The sequence below is a fragment of the Pongo pygmaeus genome, chromosome 21 (assembly GCF_028885625.2).
Source record: "Pongo pygmaeus isolate AG05252 chromosome 21, NHGRI_mPonPyg2-v2.0_pri, whole genome shotgun sequence".
Taxonomy (NCBI): Eukaryota; Metazoa; Chordata; class Mammalia; order Primates; family Hominidae; genus Pongo; species Pongo pygmaeus.
The window spans coordinates 56,259,083-56,277,630 of NC_072394.2; the positions used below are offsets into that span (position 1 = coordinate 56,259,083).

The following is an 18,548-nucleotide window of genomic DNA, read 5'->3' on the forward strand; positions in this document are numbered from 1 at the left end:
GAGCTTTTAGCTCCTAGAATTCACAAGGAATATTCAAGTCTATTTCCACTCCCTACCTTGAAGCTCCTGGTCTGTTTTCACAACAGGGGATGTGCCTATTTGAGAAGGAAGTGGTCTAGAGTCTGGTATTAGTGTAAAATGGCTTCCTCTTTTTCTCCTTGAATTTATTCTGGTAGTATTTTATCCCAATACTCGTCCCCCGCACCAAAAAAATCCCAAATTCTGCAACACATTTGAGGAACTTAAAAAAAAAAAAAAAAAAGAAAAACCTTTCTCATCCACTAAGATGTTACTAATGATCACCAGTGATTTTTTAATTCCCTTTGAATATGTGTGTATTTTTCAGTTTTTTTTTAAACAATGATATAGGGTGGGGTTTTCTAACATTTAGGGAAAAATTATTTTTTAAAAATCTTATTATTTTTGTGTAATTCACATGGTGTAATTCACACAATGGGTGGTTATTACTAACACCAGTAGGAAAAAATATCACAGGAGCTCCGTGACAAACCCTTAGGCAGGGTTTAGGTCTCACTAATTTAGAATACGCCTGGTAAGCACTGGTTAAAAATTGATGATCCCGGGAAGTCTTTCTCAAACGATTTTTGTAAAATACCTAGGAGACCTTGAACAGTCTGTTACGGAGGTTTCCAATCCTGGGGAGAAGGACAGAGGGTGGCGTTCACGAGGGATACTGCCTATTACTCAGCTAAAAGTCCCCTTGGCTCTGCCCTCCTCCTCGTGCTGTGAACTGGGAGGAGTCAGCGTTTTCTCTCCCTAACTGGCATTTTTACTGGCAGAATACTTGTCTTTTGTGAACGTTTTCATTTTCAAGATATATAAAAGAAAACTTTGTTCTTTAGTAAGTGATTTTCTCCCCCGACAGGGAGAAGGGTTACAAATCCCTCCCTCTCCAGCGGAGTTTTCTTATCTCTTATTTACAGAGCAGTAGCCATTTTGGGGAGGGGGAAAAGTTATCAGCAACTCACGTCCTAATAATGGCAGATATTTTTCTTAAGCCCTCACCATGTCCCAAGCACTCTCCCAAGAGTTTTACATGTATTAACTCAGTTAATCCTTCCTACAGCCTTATGGTATACGTGCTATTAGGATCCCGATTTTACTGAGGAAGAGACTGAGGAACAGAAATGTAAACTAACCTGCCGAGATCACACAGCTAAGCACCATGCCCTGACCTATTTTTCTTTGCCGCCCGGAGGTATTCATGCAGCCTGCAAACCTTCAATGAAGTTTCCGTGGCTGGGATTAGCTCTCTGACCTCTGTCCCAGAGGCAGAATTTTTTTCTAATCTCACGAGTATAGGTGAAAGTCAGAGTCTCATTACAGATTGAGACTGAACAGAAAGTTGGAATCCATTGAAAAAGAGGTGTGTGACACTGATCAAGGCCAACACTTTTATTTTTGCCCATTTATACTTCCTTAAAAATCTATGAGCCAACACTGTTCTTACAACACAAACATGCAGTGGTTCCCTAGCCAGGTCAGGTCAGCTAGAAAATACAACATACACTCTTGAACAACTAGATTTATTTCAACCCAATTTTCAATGTTTATATAATTCAATTGTAAAATGTTAAAACTTGGGGGATTTTATTCACCAGCTGAAGGACTCACAGTTACTATCTTAAAAAACAGCAATGAATAAGCAAACTATAAACTAACAAAAAACCAAGCACAACAAAACAAACAGAAAATTAGGTTTAATCATAATGCTTGGGAGAATATGTATTTGGCTTAATTACATTTTCTTCTTCTTTTTTTTTTGAGATGGAGTTTCGCTCTTGTTGCCCAGGCTGGAGTACAATGGCACGATCTCAGCTCACTGCAACCTCCGCCTCCTGGGTTCAAGCGATTCTCCTGTCTCAGCCTCATAAGTAGCTGGGATTGGCCGGGTGCGGTGGCTCACACCTGTAATCCCAGCACTTTGGGAGGCCGAGGCGGGTGGATCACGAGGTCAGGAGTTCAAGACCAGCCTGGCCAAGAAGGTGAAACCCCGTCTTTACTAAAAATACAAAAAATTAGCCGGGTGCAGTGGCAGGCACCTGTAATCCCAGTTACTTGGAAGGCTGAGGCAGAAGAATCGCTTGAACTCGGAGGGCAGAGGTTGCAGTGAGCTGAGATCGCGCCACTGCACTCCAGCCTGGCGACAGAGTGAGATTCCGTCTCAAAAAAAAAAAATAAAGAAAAGTAGCTGGAATTACAGGTGCCTGCCACCACATCCGGCTAATTTTTGCATTTTTAGTAGACACAGGGTTTCATCATATTGGTCAGGCTGGTCTCAAACTCCTGACCTCAGGTGATCCACCTGCCTCCGCCTCTCAAAGTGCTGGGATTTCAGGCGTGAGCCACCATGCCTGGCCAATTATATTTTCTAGTTACTCAGCTATCTACAAATAAAGGTTTTGTTTCATCTTTACATATTTTAAATATGTCTTACTATATATTTATATGTATATATAAATATTTCTTGTACTCAATATGTAAGAAATAGTTTTCCATCTTTAAACATGTTTAATATGGTAAACATCCTTTTTTATGAAACAAGATTGAATATCAATAAACTAAACCACAAGTAGAAAAAACTGTCATTTTTCATGGAGAATTCACAGTTCTTTAATGCTCTCATTCTGAATCTGAATAATCATTCATGATGAAATAGAAAGTACAAATAAGTTTTACCCACATGGGCTCTTCATAACATTCCCTGGAGGCTTCCTTTTTCCCACCAAATCTTTAATATCAGTTCTGTCCTTATGATTTATCTCTTCCTCCTTCAAAAGAGAAAGTAAAAAAAAAAAAAAAAAAAAAAAATTAAAGGCTTTTTTTTTTTTTTGAGACGAAGTCTCACTCTATCGCCCAGGCTGGAGTGCAGTGGGGCGATCTTGGCTCACTTCAACCTCCACCCCCTGGGTTCAAGTGATTCTCTGGCCTCAGCCTCCCGAATAGCTGGGATTACAGGCACCTGCCACCGTGCCCGGCTAATTGTTTTATTTTTAGTAGAGACTGGGTTTCACCATCTTGGCCAGGCTGGTCTTGAACTCCTGATCTCGTGATCCACCCACCTTGGCCTCCCAAAATGCTAAGATTACAGGCATGAGCCACCGCGCCTGGCCTAAAGGCTCAGTTTTTATACATACACACACACACATATTTTTTAATGTGGCACACACTATATAGAATATTGCAGTGCAATTTTAACAAGAGAAAGAAAAATGATCTTTGAGATACAATTGAAATTGAAGTACACAGAACTTATATTGTTCATTAAAAATTGTCTTTATTATACAGTTTCTAAACACTGAAGGACACAGGCAAAAGCTATGACCAGCATAAATTTAATTAAGCTTTCTATTCTGTGTATGATGAGAAGAACCGAAGTCTGTCATTTTAAAGTGAACTCCGTGTAAATCCCAAGAGAAAAGTGTAAATGATTTTACTGTATGGAAAAGTTCCGTGAACTTTGAAATTCTTACTGAGCATAATAGACTCATACTGATCAAACCAGGCCAGGTGAAGTGACTCACACCTGTAATCCCAGCACTTTGGGAGGCCAAGGTGTGAGGATCACTTGAGCCCAGGAGTTTGAGACCAGCCTGGGCAACAAAATGGCACCTCATCTCTATGAAAAAAAAGGAAAATTAAAAATTAGCTGAATGTGGTGGTGCACACTTGTGGTCCCAGCTACACAGGAGGCTAAGGGCAGGAGGCTTGCTTGAGCCAAAAAGGTCAAGGCTGCAGTGAGCTATGATCACACCACTGCACTCCAGACTGGGCAAAAGAGTGAGCCCCTGTGTCTAAATAAATAAATAAGAAAAAGCCAAACCCCATGATGCAAAAGATTTTGCCAGTCCCTCTGCACCAAGAAGTGGTGTTCCCTCACCACAAACAGAAGATGTTTCATTCAGGAAATCCTTCACTAAAGGAAAACATAGTAAGCCAATGCAGCCAAAAAAATCATCTATGCAAAGTCCATGGCTGCCTTCTATCTTTAGCATTACAGATCTCAGAATCAAATAGATACAGGCTGAGTGGGGTGGTTTACATCTGTAATCCCAGCATTCTGGGAGGCCAAGCTGGGAGGATCATTTGAGGCCAGGAGTTGAAGACCAGCCTGGGCAAAATAGCAAGACCCCATCTCTATTACACTTACTATTTTTTTGTCTTTTTTTTTTTTTTTTCATTTTTGTGGAGAACGGGTCCTCCCTATATTGCCTAGGCAGGTCTCGAACTCCTGGGCTAAAGCTATCCTCCTGCCTCTGCCTCCCTGAAAGCTGGGATTATAGGCATGAGCCATTGTGCCCAGACTTGAGTGGAGTTATACTTTTTTTTTGGTCTTCTTTTTTTTTTTTTTTCATCTCTATTAAAAATAAATAAGGCTGGGCGCAGTGGCTCACAGCTGTAATCCCAGCAGTCTGGGAGGCCGAGGTGGGTGGATCACCTGAGGTCAGGAGTTCAAGACCAGCATGAGCAACATGGTGAAATCCCGTCTCTACTAAAAATACAAAAAATTCCCCAGGCGTGGTGACACATGCCTGTAGTCCTAGCTACTTGGGAGGCTGAGCAAGAGAATTGCTTGAACCTGGGAGGCGGAGGTTGCAGTGAGTCGAGATCGCACTATTGCACTCCAGTCTGGGTAACAAGAGCGAAACTCTGTCTCAAAAATAAATAAATAAATAAAAATAAATAAAAACAAATAAAAGACAAATAGATAAAGAAAGAGGTATATGACATGACTGATCTGTAATCTGAGAAAAATCCTGTCAGTGTGCAATACATGAAAATCTTACCCTGGGCCGGGCGCTGTGGCTCATGCCTGTAATCCCAGCACTTTGGGACGCCGAGGTGGGCAGATCACCTGAGGTCAGGAGTTCAAGACCAGCCTGACTAACATGGGGAAACCCCGTCTCTACTAAAAATACAAAATTAGCCAGGCGTGGTGGCACATGCCTGTAATCCCAGCTACTCGGGAAGCTGAGGCAGGAGAATTGCTTGAACCTGGGATGCGGAGGTTGCAGTGAGCTGAGATAGCGCCATTGCACTACAGCCTCGGCAATAAGAGCAAAACTCCGTCTCAAAAAAAGAAAAGAAAAGAAAAGAAAAGAAGATCTTGCACTGATGGACAACCATTCAACAACACAGATCTATCAAAGACCTACTCTGCCAGGCAATGCTTTAGGGCTTTGGAGCATGTTGATATATAACACCCATGACGTCCTTGAAAATATATTCTTACAGCCATAAGTAACAAAATGGGAGCCTTACAAAATATGACCAGGCGTGTGTGTTTTCCTTATTCACTGAAAGCATATTGACCAATCATTGTGTCAGTGTTTGTATTGGTGCAGAAATGCAGTATTGCCACAAAAAGCATGGTCCTAACTGGAGTCAACATTTTAGCAAAGTAAACAGACATTAACAATGGTTCTCAACCATTTGTAAGCATTAGAATAATCAAAAGCTTGGTTCAAAATGCACATTGGCTTGCCTGTCCCTGGGAGACTGAGATCTCACACTCTAGTGTCACCCCCACGGATGCAGAGGCAGGTGCCCTGGGCTCACACGTTCTAGAAGGTAATTAACTACGATAAGAATAAATTCTCAGTAGAAAACTTGGACTGGGTGTGGTGATTCACGCCTATAATCCCAGGACTTTTTGTTTTGTTTTGTTTTTTTGAGATGGAGTGTCACTCTTGTTGCCCAGGCTGGAGTGCAATGGCCCGATCTCAGCTCTCTGCAACCTCCACCTCCCGGGATCAAGTGATTCTCCTGCCTTAACTTCCTGAGCAGCTGGGATTACAGGTGCCTGCCACCACACCTGGCTAATTTTTGTATCTTTAGTAGAGACAGGGTTGCACCATGTTGGCCAGGCTGGTCTCGAACTCCTGACCTCCAGTGATCCACGCGCCTCAGCCTCCGAAAGTGCTAAGATTACAGGCATCAGCCACTGTGCCCGGCCATCCCAGCACTTTGGGAGGCTGAGATGAGAGGGTCACTTGAGCCCAGTAGTTCCAGACCAGCCTGGGCAACATAGTGAGACACTATCTCTACCAGGAATAAACAAAATTAGCCTGGTGTGCCTGTAGTCCTGGCTACTCGGGAGGCTGAGGTGGGAAGATCACTTCAGCCTGGGAAGTCAGGCTCAGTGAGGAAATGAGGAAGGTAGTGAGGCGAGGCTGTGCCACTGCCTTTCAGCCTGAGCCACAGCCTGTCTCTAATAAAAGAAAAGAAAACTTGGCCAGGCGCGGTGGCTCACGCCTGTAATCCCAGCACTTTGGGAGGCCAAGACAGGCGGATCACGAGGTCAAGAGATTGAGACCATCCTGGCTACGGTGAAACCCCGTCTCTACTAAAAATACAAAAAAAATTAGCCGGGTGTGGTGGCGGCGCCTGTGATCTCAGCTAACTCAGGAGGCTGAGGCAGGAGAATGGCGTGAACCCGGGAGGCAGAGCTTGCAGTGAGACGAGATCGCACCACTGCACTCCAGGCTGGGCAACAGAGCGAGAGAGAGAGACACTGTCTCAAAAAAGAAAAGAAAACTTGCGTAGTGTTTGCAAGTCAGCTTCTCCTTGGCACAGGAAATACAATACCCGAGGCCCATGATAATTTTAGGGGCCCACAAAAATATTTTTATTTTAATTTATTTTAAGGACAGAAGAGAACATGAATAATATTCATATATATAGTAATATAAAGTATTCATATATAATATATAGTAATGAATTCAGCCGAATTATATTTCCTCTTCAGGCCAATGTAGTCGTAAAATATAATTTTTCATATCCTTTTATGGAGGAAGGGGTCCACAAAGGCAAATATATCTCAGGCCCTTAAGAGTCATGATTGGGCTGTGTATGCTATGGAAACCTGTAAAGAGCTTGGAGGTGGTGGGAGTTTGGACGAGGCTTCTAGGTAGGAGGGACCCATTGAGTGGAGACCTGAAGGGAGAATAGAAATCAACTATGCTAAAGTCAGGGCAGAGGCCGGGCATAATGGCTCACGCCTATAATCCCAATACTTTCAGAGTCCAAGGCAGGTGGATTACTTGAGATCAGGAGTTTGAGACTAGCATGGACAACATGGTGAAACCCCATCTCCACTAAAAATTAGTCAGGCGTGGTGGCATGTGCCTGTAATCCCAGCTACCTGGGAGGCTGAGGCAGAAGAATTGCTTGAACCAGGGAGGCGGAGGCTGCAGTGAGCCAAGATCGTACCACAGCACTCCAGCCTGGGCAACAGAGCGAGACTCCATCTCAAAAAAAGATAATATTAATAATAAATAAATAAAAAATAAAGGCAGGACAGGGAGGAATGAGCACTGAGAAGGTAGAACAAGGAAGAGTTTTCTTTTCTTTTTTTTTTTTTGAGACAGAGTCCTACTCTGTCATCCAGGCTGGAGTGTAGTTTTCTAAGTAGAGGGAACAGGACGTGCAAAGCCCCTGGAGTAGGAAGAAACAGGAACATTTGAAGAACTAAAAGAAGAAGAAAGTAACACTGGTTAGAGAAACTGCAGCCAGAGGAAGAATAGTGTGAAAAGAAACAGAAGCCAGTCAATGCTGGGCTTATAGACAATGGGAAAAGATGGTCTGTTTTTTTCTCTCCTTTGCCTGATCTCTAGTTTGCTTACAAGAGGAGATAAAGATTTCCTTTTATTGGTTTGCAAATTGTACATGAGTACATGAGTATCTACTTTATCTTTTTTTTTTTTGAGACAGTTGCGCTCTTATTGCCCAGGCTGGAGTGCAATGGCGCGATCTCGGCTCACCGCAACCTCCGCCTCCTGGGTTCAAGTGATTCTCCTGCCTCAGGCTCCCAAGTAACTGGGATTACAGGCATGCGCCACCACGCCCAGCTAATTTTGTATTTTTAGTAGAGACGGAGTTTCTCCATGTTGGTCAGGCTGTTCTCGAACTCCCAACCTCAGGTGATCCACCCACCTCGGCCTCCCAAAGTTCTGGGATTACAGGCGTGAGCCACCTCGCCAGGCTAGTTATTATCTTTTTTTCTTTCTTTTTTTTGAGAAAAGATCTCACTGTGTTGCCCAAGGTGGACTACAGTGGCATGAACATGGCACACTGCAGCCTTGACCTCCTAGGCTCAAGCGATCCTCCCGCCTCAGCCTCCCAAAGTGCTAGGATTACAGGCATGAGCCACCACACCTGGCCAGTTATTATCTTTTTAGTGCTAATAACCATCCAGGTTTTGGTTGTTTGTTAGGATTTGGAGATATCTCTGAAAAAAGAAGGAAGAAAGCGTTCATGTTTCTTCATATAGAATGAACCAATTTATAAAAAAAAGAAATGAACCAACTTCTTTGTCTTTCAGAAGTTTTCTTAGATACTGAGATTTGATAGTTAGGCAGGATAATCCAGTTGTCATCATGACTATTATAATTTGAAATGTTCCCAAAAGCGCGTGAATGTGAGCCGATATGCAGCTGGGAGGGGCTGGGGGATGTGCTGTGGGTCTCCTGCGGTGAGGGGCTCCTGCCGGGAGCTCTGAGAAGCCTCCGCAGAATCAGCCGTCGGGCTCCTTCAGCAGCAGCTCCCCTTATCTGTGCCAACGACCAGGGGCCCAACTCAAGGGTGCCAGCCCGTCTTCTGCCAACACAGACTGTGGGATTCTGAGAGTTAGGAGCCTGGGGCCCCCTGGGGTGGGGTGGTCAGGGTGAGCAGGTGGGCTCTGTGAGCCTGTTTCCCCATGCCCTAACTCACCCCAATCCCTGGGTGAGGACAGAGCTCCTGAAGGCCACTGAAGGAGGTGCAGCACACTCCACCTGGGTGGCCCGCCGCAGCTCAGCCCTCTTCCTGCCAGCAAGAAGCCTCTGCCTGTGCTCCTTAAGTTAGCCATCCTCACGCCCCCAGGCAGCTCTGAGACTGAGCCAGGGCCACTGGCAGCGCCCAGACCTCGACCCTTCTCAGACCGAGGTTCCACCACCTCACACCGAGGAGGCAAGGAGGGAAGACCAAAGGCTAGAGGACTGTCTTGGTGGCCCTGGGCGAGTCTTGAACTTTGGTGCCACCATCTGCAAAAGGGAGGAGAGAATGCCTGCGCGGTGCAGCTACGTGGATACGCAGTGAAGACCCGCACGGTGGGACGCCTGGCACTTAACAATGGTAGCATCGTTTTCAGTGCCCAGGAAGAAGGCAGCTGGGACAGGGAAAGGGCCACCACCCCACACCCAAGCCCATACAACAGGAGAGCCACTTTCAGCAGCTCTGAGAAGGAGAGACTTGTGGCCAAGTCAAGAAAGTAAGGTCTGGGCCCAGCGCGGTGGCTCACGCCTGTAATCCCAGCGCTTTGGGAGGCCGAGGCCGAAGGCAGGGGGGGGTGGGGGGGGTGAGGGGGTGGGGTGGGGGGTGGATCACTTGAGGTCAGGGGTTTAAGACCAGCCTGACCAACATGGTGAAACCTCACCTCTACTAAAAATACAAAAATTAGGGCCGGGCGCGGTGGCTCACGCCTGTAATCCCAGCACTTTGGGAGGCCGAGGCGGGCGGATCACAGGGTCAGGAGATCGAGACCAACCTGGCTAACACAGTGAAACCCCATCTCTACTAAAAATACAAAAAAAAAAAAAAAAAAAAAAAAATTAGCCTGGTGTGGTGGCAGGCGCCTGTAGTCCCAGCTACTCAGGAGGCTGAGGCAGGAGAATGGCGTGACCCCGGGAGGTGGAGCTTGCAGTGAGCCGAGATCGTGCCACTGCACTCCAGTCTGGGCGACAGAGCAAGACTCCGTCTCAAAAAAAAAAAAAAAAAAAAAAAGTAAGGTCTGTATCTGCCGACCCCACCCTTCTCCGAAGCCCTCTCTGAGCAAAGCCTTAAGAAACTCTTCTCTTGTTCACTTTTCTTTTGCGGCTTTCACATTTTGGTAAGACTTGGCCAAATAGCTGCTCGAGATAATCAATCACTGGTGGACAGGTTTCTGCTGAGTGAGGTTTCTGCTGAGTGGGGCGACTCAAGGCACGGTCACGTAGGCGGCACCTGTACGCTGCATCCTCATACGACTGCGTGACCATGCCTCTGATTGTGTGCGTGTGTGCGTATCTAAGTATGAGATGCATCCGGGCATGTCAGGGTGTGTACATGTTCGGAAGAGTGTGTAGGAGATTTCCTGTGTGCCGCTCCCTGAATGGAGGAGAGGGGAAGGGTCTTACCTCGCTGAATCCCTTTCCATTGCTGGAAAGAACACCTGGGCAGGAGCGGCCCCAAGACCCGGCCCAGGCCCTCGGAAGGGAGCCTGAAGGGTTAATCCGTACCCTGTATTAACCAGGGTCAACCCAGCGGCTGACCCGCCTCTTCCCTGCTCCTTTGCCATTTCTAGCACCTGGCTTACTTCCTGGCACACAGTAAGGGTTCAATAAATGTATGCTGAGAAAAAAGAAATGTTCCCAAAAGCTTTATGTCTGACTGTAAACATATTCATGAAGACTTTAGTTTCACAATACTTACTCTTTACCGTTATAGAACAAAGGTAATGTATTTTGGTAACTGCGAGGTAAAAGGAGAATTAAAACTGTAAATACAGGCCTCCTTCGGTATTTATGGGGGATTAAGTTCTAGGCCCTCCCATAGATACCAAAATTCACAGACACTCAAGTTCCTTATATAAAATGGTGTACCATTTACATATAACCTAAACATATTCTCCAGTATACTTTGTCATGTCATCTCTAGAGTCCTTTTTTTTTTTTTTTTTTGAGACAGAGTCTTGCTCTGTCGCCTAGGCTGGAGTGCAATGGCGTGATCTCAGCTCACTGCAACCTCCGTCTCCCGGGTTCAAGCAATTCTCCTGCCTCAGCCTCCTGAGTAGCTGGGATTACAGGTGCGTGCCACCACGCCTGGCTAATTTTTGTATTTTTAGTAGAGACCGGTTTCCACCACTTTGGTCAGGCTGGTTTCAAACTCCTGACCTCATCATCTGCCTGCCTCAGCCTCCCAAAGTGCTAGGATTACAGGCGTGAGCCGCCACACCAGCCTCTTTTTTGTTTTTGTTTTTTTTTGAGACGGAGTCTCGCTCTGTTGCTCAGGCTGGAATGCAGTGGCGAGATCTCAGCTAACGACAACCTCTGACTCCCCGGGTTCAAGCAATTTTCCTGCCTCAACCTCCCGAGTAGTTGGGACTACAGGCACATGCCACCATGCCCAACTAATTTTTGTATTTTTAGTGGAGACGGGGTTTCACTATGTTGGCCAGGCTGGTCTCCATCTCCTGACCTCGTGATCTGCCGTCCTGGGCCTCCCAAAGTGCTGGGATTACAGGCATCAACCACCTCACCTGGACCCAACTTATTTATTCTTTATTCTTTTTTTTTTTTGAGACGGAGTCTTGCTCTGTGGCCCAGGCTGGAGTGCAGTGGTGCGATCTCGGCTCACTGCAAGCTCCGCCTCCCGGGTTCACGCCATTCTCCTGCATCAGCCTCCCAAGTAGCTAGGACTACAGGCACCTGCCACCATGCCCAGCTAATTTTTTGTATTTTTAGTAGAGACGGGGTTTCACCGTGTTAGCCAAGATGGTCTTGATTTCCTGACCTCGTGATCCGCATGCCTTGGCCTCCCAAAGTGCTGGGATTACAGGCGTGAACCACCGCGCCCGGCCCCAGCTTATTTATTCTTAATATCCACTAGGCCAAATACAGTGGCGCATGCCTATAATCCCAGCAAATTGGGAGACCAAAATGAGAGCCTGGCTTGAGCCCAGGAGTTTGAGGCTGTAGTGGGCTATGATCGTGCCACTGCATTCCAGCCTGGACAACAGAGCAAGAACCTGTCTTTATTTATTTATTTATTTATTTATTATTTGTTTATTTATTTATTTATTGAGACAGAGTCTTGCTCTGTCACCAGGCTGGAGTGCAGTGGCGCCATCTCGGGTCACTGCAACCTCTGCCTCCTGGGTTCAAGCAATTCTCCTGCTTCAGCCTCCTGAGTAGCTGGGATTACAGGTGCCTGCCACCATGACTGGTTAATTTTTGTATTTTTTAGTAGAGATGAGGTTTCACCATGTTGGCCAGGCTGGTCGTGAACTCCTGACCTCTGGTGATCCACCTGCCTCGGTCTCCCAAAGTGCTGGGATTATAGGCGTGAGCCACCGCGCTCAGCCAGGACTACTTTTTAAAATAGTAAAGGCTGGGCACGGGCACAGTGACTCACCCCTGTTATCCCAACACCTTGGGAGGCTGAGTCTGGAGGGTCACTTGAGCCCAGTGGGTTCCACACAAGCCTCGAAAACATAATGAGACCCTGTTATTTTTTACAAATCGTAAAGATTTGTAAAATCTTTGTAACATTGTGCCATTGCACCCCACCTTGGCCACAGAGCAAGACATTTTCTCAAAAAATAATAATTCGTTAAGAACTTAGACAAGGTCTATACATTGCGCTTGGTTGTTATTCTGCATCTATCATATATGAAGCCTGAAGCCTGATGCTGGTGCAGGGTGTGTAACTAAGAAAAGCACCTTCCTCTCCCCGCCTTGCTCCTTGGAGACGAGGCTCAAGGCTCCAGGGTGAAGAATTAAGTTGATCATCACAACAGCAGTAGCCTCCTAAGCACTCTCTGCAGCTCCACCCCAACTTCCCCTCTGGGCTCTTCTCTTCACAGGTGCCATTCATGCCACTGATCTTTGTTGAGCTCCTACTGTATGCCAGATACGTCAGGACACATTACTGCAAACAGAAACCTTGGTCTTCATGGAGGTAACAGCTTAGGGGTTTAGGAGGGGAGATTTTTAAAAAATGATAAACAAGATAGTAAGTTAAATATAGAAAAGACAGATGATGATAAGCTGTTAAGAAAGAAGGATAGGGCCGGGTGCAGTGGCTCATGCCTATAATTCCAGTGCTTTGGTAGGGCAAGCTGGGTGAATCGCTTGAGGCCAGGAGCTACAAGCGATGTTGCTAGCCTGGACAACATAGCAAGACTCCGTCTCTACAAAGAAAACAAATTTGAGCAACATTTTTAAAAATTAGCTGAGCAGCCAGGCACAGTGGCTCATGCCTGTAATCCTAGAACTTTGGGAGGCCGAGGTGGGCAGATCACCTGAGGTCAGGAGTTCCAGGCCAGCCTGACCAACATGGAGAAACACCATCTCTACTAAAAGTAGAAAAATTAGCCGGGCGTGGTGGTGCATGCCTGTAATCCCAGCTACTCAGGAGGCTGAGGCAGGAGAATTGCTTGAACCCGGGAAATGAAGGTTGCAGTGAGCCAAGATCATGCCATTGCACTCCAGCCTGGGCACCAAGAGGAAAACTCCATCTCAAAATAAATAAATAAATAAACAAAAATAAAAATAAAAATTAGCTGGGCAGGCCAGGAGCAGTGGCTCAAACCTGTAATCTCAGCACTTTGGGAGGCCAAGGCGGGCAGATCACCTGAGGTCAGGAGTTTGAGACCAGCCTGGCCAACATGGTGAAACCCTGTCTCTTCTAAAAATACAAAAATTAGCCAGGTGTGGTGGTGCATTCCTGTAATCCCAGCTACTCAGGAGGCTGAGGCAGGAGAGTTGCTTGAACCCGGAAGGGAGAGGTTGCAGTGAACCGAGGTCGCATCATTGCACTCCAGCCTGGGTGACAAGAGCAAGACTTTGTCTCAAAAAAAAAAAAAAAATTAGCTGGGCGTGGTGGTGCCCACCTGTATTCCCAGCTACTTGGGAGGCTGAGGCAGAAGGAATCCCTTGAACCTAGGTGTTCAAGGCAGCAATGGGCTAGGATTGTGCCACTGCATTCCAGCCTGGGTGACGAGAGAGAGAGAAGAAACAGCGAGCCAGGCACGGTGGCTCACGCCTGTAATCCCAGCACTTTGCAAGGCCAAGGCGGGTGGATCACGAGGTCAGGAGATCGAGACCATTGTGGCTAACAGGGTGAAACCCCGTCTCTACTAAAAATACAAAAAGTTAGCCGGGTGTGGTGGTGGGCGCTTGTAGTCCTAGCTACTTGGGAGGCTGAGGTAGGAGAATGGCGTGAACCCAGGAGGCGGAGCTTGCAGTGAGCTGAGATCATGCCACTGCACTCCAGCCTGGGGCGACAGAGCAAGACTCCATCTCAAAAAAAAAAAAAAAAGAAGGAAAGAAAAAGAAAGAAAGAAGGGGGGGAGGAAGGAAGGAGAGAAAGAAAGAAAGAAAAAAGAAAGAAAGAAAAAGAAAGAGAGAGAGAAAAAAGAATCCCCTTTGAATTCTGAAGAAAATGTCATTTTGAAAGAAAGAAAGAAAAGGCTGTGGATGGTAGCTCATGCCTGTAACCCCAGCACTTTCAGAGGCTGAGGCAAGAGGATTGCTTGAGGTCAGGAGTTTGAGACCAGCCTGGGCAACAAACCCAGCATGACCCTGTTTCTACAAATAATTTTAAAAAGCTATTCAGGCATGGTGGCGCATGCCTGTGGTGGTCCCAGCCACTCAGGAGGCTGAGATGGGGGGATCACTTGAGCCCAGGATGTTGAGGCTGCAGTGAGCTATAACCATGCCATTGCACTTCAGCCTGGGCAACAGAATGACCTCTGACTCCAAAAATAAATAAATAAATAACAAAATAAAACAAAAATAAAAAATATAATTTTCCAGGCACAGTGGCTCACGCCTGTAATCCCAGCACTTTGAGAGGGGGGAGGCCGAGGCGGACGATCACCTGAAGTCGGGAGTTTGAGACCAGCCTGACCAACGTGGAGAAACCCTGTCTCTATTAAAAATACAAAATTAGTTGGGCCTGGTGGCACATGCCTGTAATCCCAGCTACTCGGGAGGCTGATGCAGGAGAATTGCTTGAACTCAGGAGGCGAAGGTTGTGGTGAGCTGAGATTGTGCCATTGCACTGCAGCCTGGGCAACAAGAGCGAAACTCTGTCTCAAAAAGAAATAAAATAATAACAGTAATAATAATAATATTCATTTGTTTGAATAGAACCCAGATAATGTCTATACATTGTGCTTGGTTGATATGGTTTTTTTTTCATTGTTGTTAATAGAGACATGGTTTTGCTCTGTTTCCCAGGTTGGAGCACAGTGGCACCATCATAGCTCACTACAGCCTGGAACTCCTGAGCTCAAGTTATCCTCTTGCCTCAGCCTCTCCAGTAGCTGGAACTACAGGCTTGTGCCACCATGCCCAGCTAATTTTTTAAAATTTTTGGTAAAGACGGGGTCTCACTATGGTGGCCAGGCTGTAGTGTAGTGGTTATTCACAGACACAATCATGGCACACTACAGCCTTGAAATTCTAGCCTCAAGCAATCGTCTCACCTCATCCTCCTGAGTAGCTAGGACTACAAGCATTTGCCATCATGCCTGCTCAGAAAAAAAATCAACATTAACAAAATTAAGAATTAAGTTCTTCAGTGACGGAAGCCACATTTCAAGTGTTCAATAACAACATGTAGGCCGGGCGCGGTGGCTCATGCCTGTAATCCCAGCACTCTGGGAGGCTGAGGCGGGCGGATCACAAGGTCAGGAGATCGAGACCATCCTGGCTAACATGGTGAAACCCCATCTCTACTAAAAATACAAAAAATTAGCCAGGCGTGGTGGTGGGTGCCTGTAGTCCCAGCTACTCAGGAGGCTGAGGCAGGAGAATGACGTGAATCCGGAAGGCGGGGCTTGCAGTGAGCCGAGATCGCACCACTGCACTCCAGCCTGGGCGACATAGCGAGACTACGTCTCAAAAAAAAAAAAAAAACAACAACAACATGTGGCCCAACATGTGGCCTGACCCTACCATCTTGGACAGCACAAATGTAGATTTCTACCATCACAGGAAGTTCAGTTGGACAGCATTGCTCTGTAGGATTCATCTGACTCTGTTTTTCATAGATAGATAGATAGATAGATAGATAGACAGATTTTTTTTTTTTTTTTTTTTTTTGAGATGGAGTCTTGCTCTGACACCTAGGCTGCGGTGCAGGGGCGGAATCTCAGCTCACTGCAACCTCCTTATCTCAGGTTCAAGCGATTCTCCTACCTCAGCCTCCCAAGTAGCTGGGATTACAGATGCCCACCACCACTCCCCACTAATTTTTGTATTTTTAGTAGAGACAGGGTTTCACCATGTTGGCCAGGCTGGTCTCAAACTCCTGACCTCAAGTGATCCACCCGCCTTGGCCTCCCAAAGTGCTGGGATTACAAGCATGAGCCACTGCACCAGGTCATGTTTTTATTTATTTTTTATTAGATACTGGGTCTTGCTATATTGCCAGAGCTGGTCTCAAACTCCTGGGCTCAAATGACCCTCCCGCCTCAGCCTCCCAAAATGCTATTTTTCCTTTTAACGTGTTAGAGAAACCTGGACACATGTCTGTAGAAGTTCCCCACATTTTAAACTCTAGTGATTTCCAACTCCCTGGTGTCGTTGAACCTGTTTCTCCATTCTCTGTACTTCCTGTAAACCAGGAGTTAGACCTAGAGGCTTGATTAGATGCAGGGTTGATTCTTGGGAGCAGTTGAAGATGACAGGCAACCTAATTCTCGGTATTGTGTTAGAAAGCACACAGAGTGAGTGGAATCTAGAAGGATGTACACCAGCACGTTATCAGTAGTTATTTTGGGGAAGTAGGGTGACCTTATTTTTGCTGATCTAAATTTTATTATTTTTTTTCACAGTGAGCATGCCTTTTTCCCGAAAAATAAAAAATAGTTGGTGTTTACTGCAAATCGTATGCCAAATACTGTGTTGAGAGATTCATTTACATGAACTCATAGAACCCTCAGGACAAGTTTATGAGGTATCTACCATCTATGTTCTGCAGTATTTATTTATTTATTTATTTATTTATTTGAGATGGAGTCTCACTCTGTTTTCCAGTGTGGAGTGCAGTGGTGCAATCTCGGCTCACTGCAACCTCTGCCTCCCAGGTTGAAGTGATTCTCCTACCTCAGCCACCCGAGTAGCTGGGATTGCAGGCATGTGCCACCATGCCTGGCTAATTTTTGTGTTTTTAGTAGAGATGGGAGTTTCACCACGTTGGCCAGACTGGTCTCGAACTCCTGACCTAAGGCGATCCACCTGCCTCAGCCTCCCAAAGTGCTGGGATTACAGGCGTGAGCCACTGTGCCTGGCTGCAGTAAACATTCAGAAATATGAAGTAACTTGCCCGAGTTCATATGGTTGGTCTTGGGTAAAGCTAGATTGTATCTCTCAACTCTCTGACTCTGAAGGGATTCTGATTTTGGAAAGCGTGGCATGCAACCCGAGAGACTTAATTTCTTTCTGGAAGATTCCCTCAAGTTATTCTGATGCAGACCCAGGCCTGAGAACCACAGCCTCTCTGCCCACCACATAATGTCACCATCCATAAAACATCTGCTCTCCAGGCTAAATTTGCTCTCAGCTGAAAAGTATTCTGTGCGCATGAGATGTGAAGCCTGAAGCACGATGCTGGCGCAGTGTACCCAACAAGAGCACCTTCCTCTCCCCGCCTTGCTCCTTGGAGACCAGGCTCCAGGCTCCAGGCTGAAGAATCAAGTTGATCATCACAACAGCAGTAGCCTCCTAAGCACTCTCTGCACCTCCACCCCAACTTCCCCTCCGGGCTCTTCTCTTCACAGGTGCCATTCATGCCACTGATCTTTGTTGAGTTCCCACTATATGCCAGATACGTCAGGACACATTACTGCAAACAGACAGAAACCTTGGTCTTCATGGAGGTAACAGCTTAGGGGTTTGGGAGGGGTCAGTAAAAAAAAGATAAACAAGATAGTAAGTTAAATATAGAGAAAGGCAGATGATGATAAGCTGTTAAGAAAGAAGGATAGGGCTGGGTGCAGTGGCTCCTGCCTGTAATTCCAGTGCTTTGGTAGGGCAAACTGGGAGAATCGCTTGAGGCCTGGAACTCAAGAGCAGCCTGGACAACATAGCAAGACTCCATCTCTTAAAAAAAAATTTTTTTTTGAGACAGAGTTTCGCTTTTGTTGCCCAGGCTGGAGTGCAATGGTATAATCTGGGCTCACTACAACCTCCGCCTCCCCAGTTCAAGTGATTCTCCTGTCTCAGCCTCCCAAGTAGCTAGTATTACAGGCACATGCCACCACACCCGGCTAATTTTTGTATTTTTAGTAGAGATGGGGTTTCATCATATTGATCAGGCTGGTCTTGAACTCCTGACCTCAGGTGATCCACCCGCCTCGGCCTCCCAAAGTGCTGGGATTACAGGCGTGAGCCACAGAGCCCGGCCACACACACAAAAAAGAAAAAAAATTAACAAATTAACCAGACATGTTGGCGCCCAGTTGTACTCTCAGCTACTTCAGAGGCAGGCTAAGGCAGGAGAATCCCTTGAGCCCAGGAGTTCGAGGCAGCAGTGAGCTAGGAATGTGCCACTGCACTCCAGCCTGGATGACAGAGTGAGACAGAGAGAGAGAGAGGAAAGAAAAAGGAAGGAAGGAAGGAGAGAAAGAAAGAGAAGAAAGGAAAAGCTGGCCACAGAAAGAAAAGAGAAAGAAGAGAAGAGAAAAAAGAAAAGAAAAGAAATGAAATGAAATGAAAAGGAAGAAAAGAAAAGGCCGGGTACAGTGCCTCATGCCTGCAATTTAAGCACTTTGGTAGGCT

The 18,548-nt window shown here is 46.2% G+C and overlaps 1 long non-coding RNA gene across 3 annotated transcripts in view; it reads left to right on the plus strand.

Moving 5' to 3' along the window:
• Positions 1-16,665, plus strand: part of LOC129021652 (uncharacterized) — a 31,329-nt gene extending 14,664 nt beyond the window's left edge. For all 3 annotated transcript variants that reach the window (XR_008496104.1, XR_008496105.1, XR_008496106.1), the window contains 2 exons: positions 12,623-12,717; positions 16,604-16,665. This is a non-coding gene — a long non-coding RNA (uncharacterized LOC129021652). The remainder of the gene's footprint in view (positions 1-12,622; positions 12,718-16,603) is intronic.
• The last annotated feature ends 1,883 nt before the right edge of the window (positions 16,666-18,548 follow it).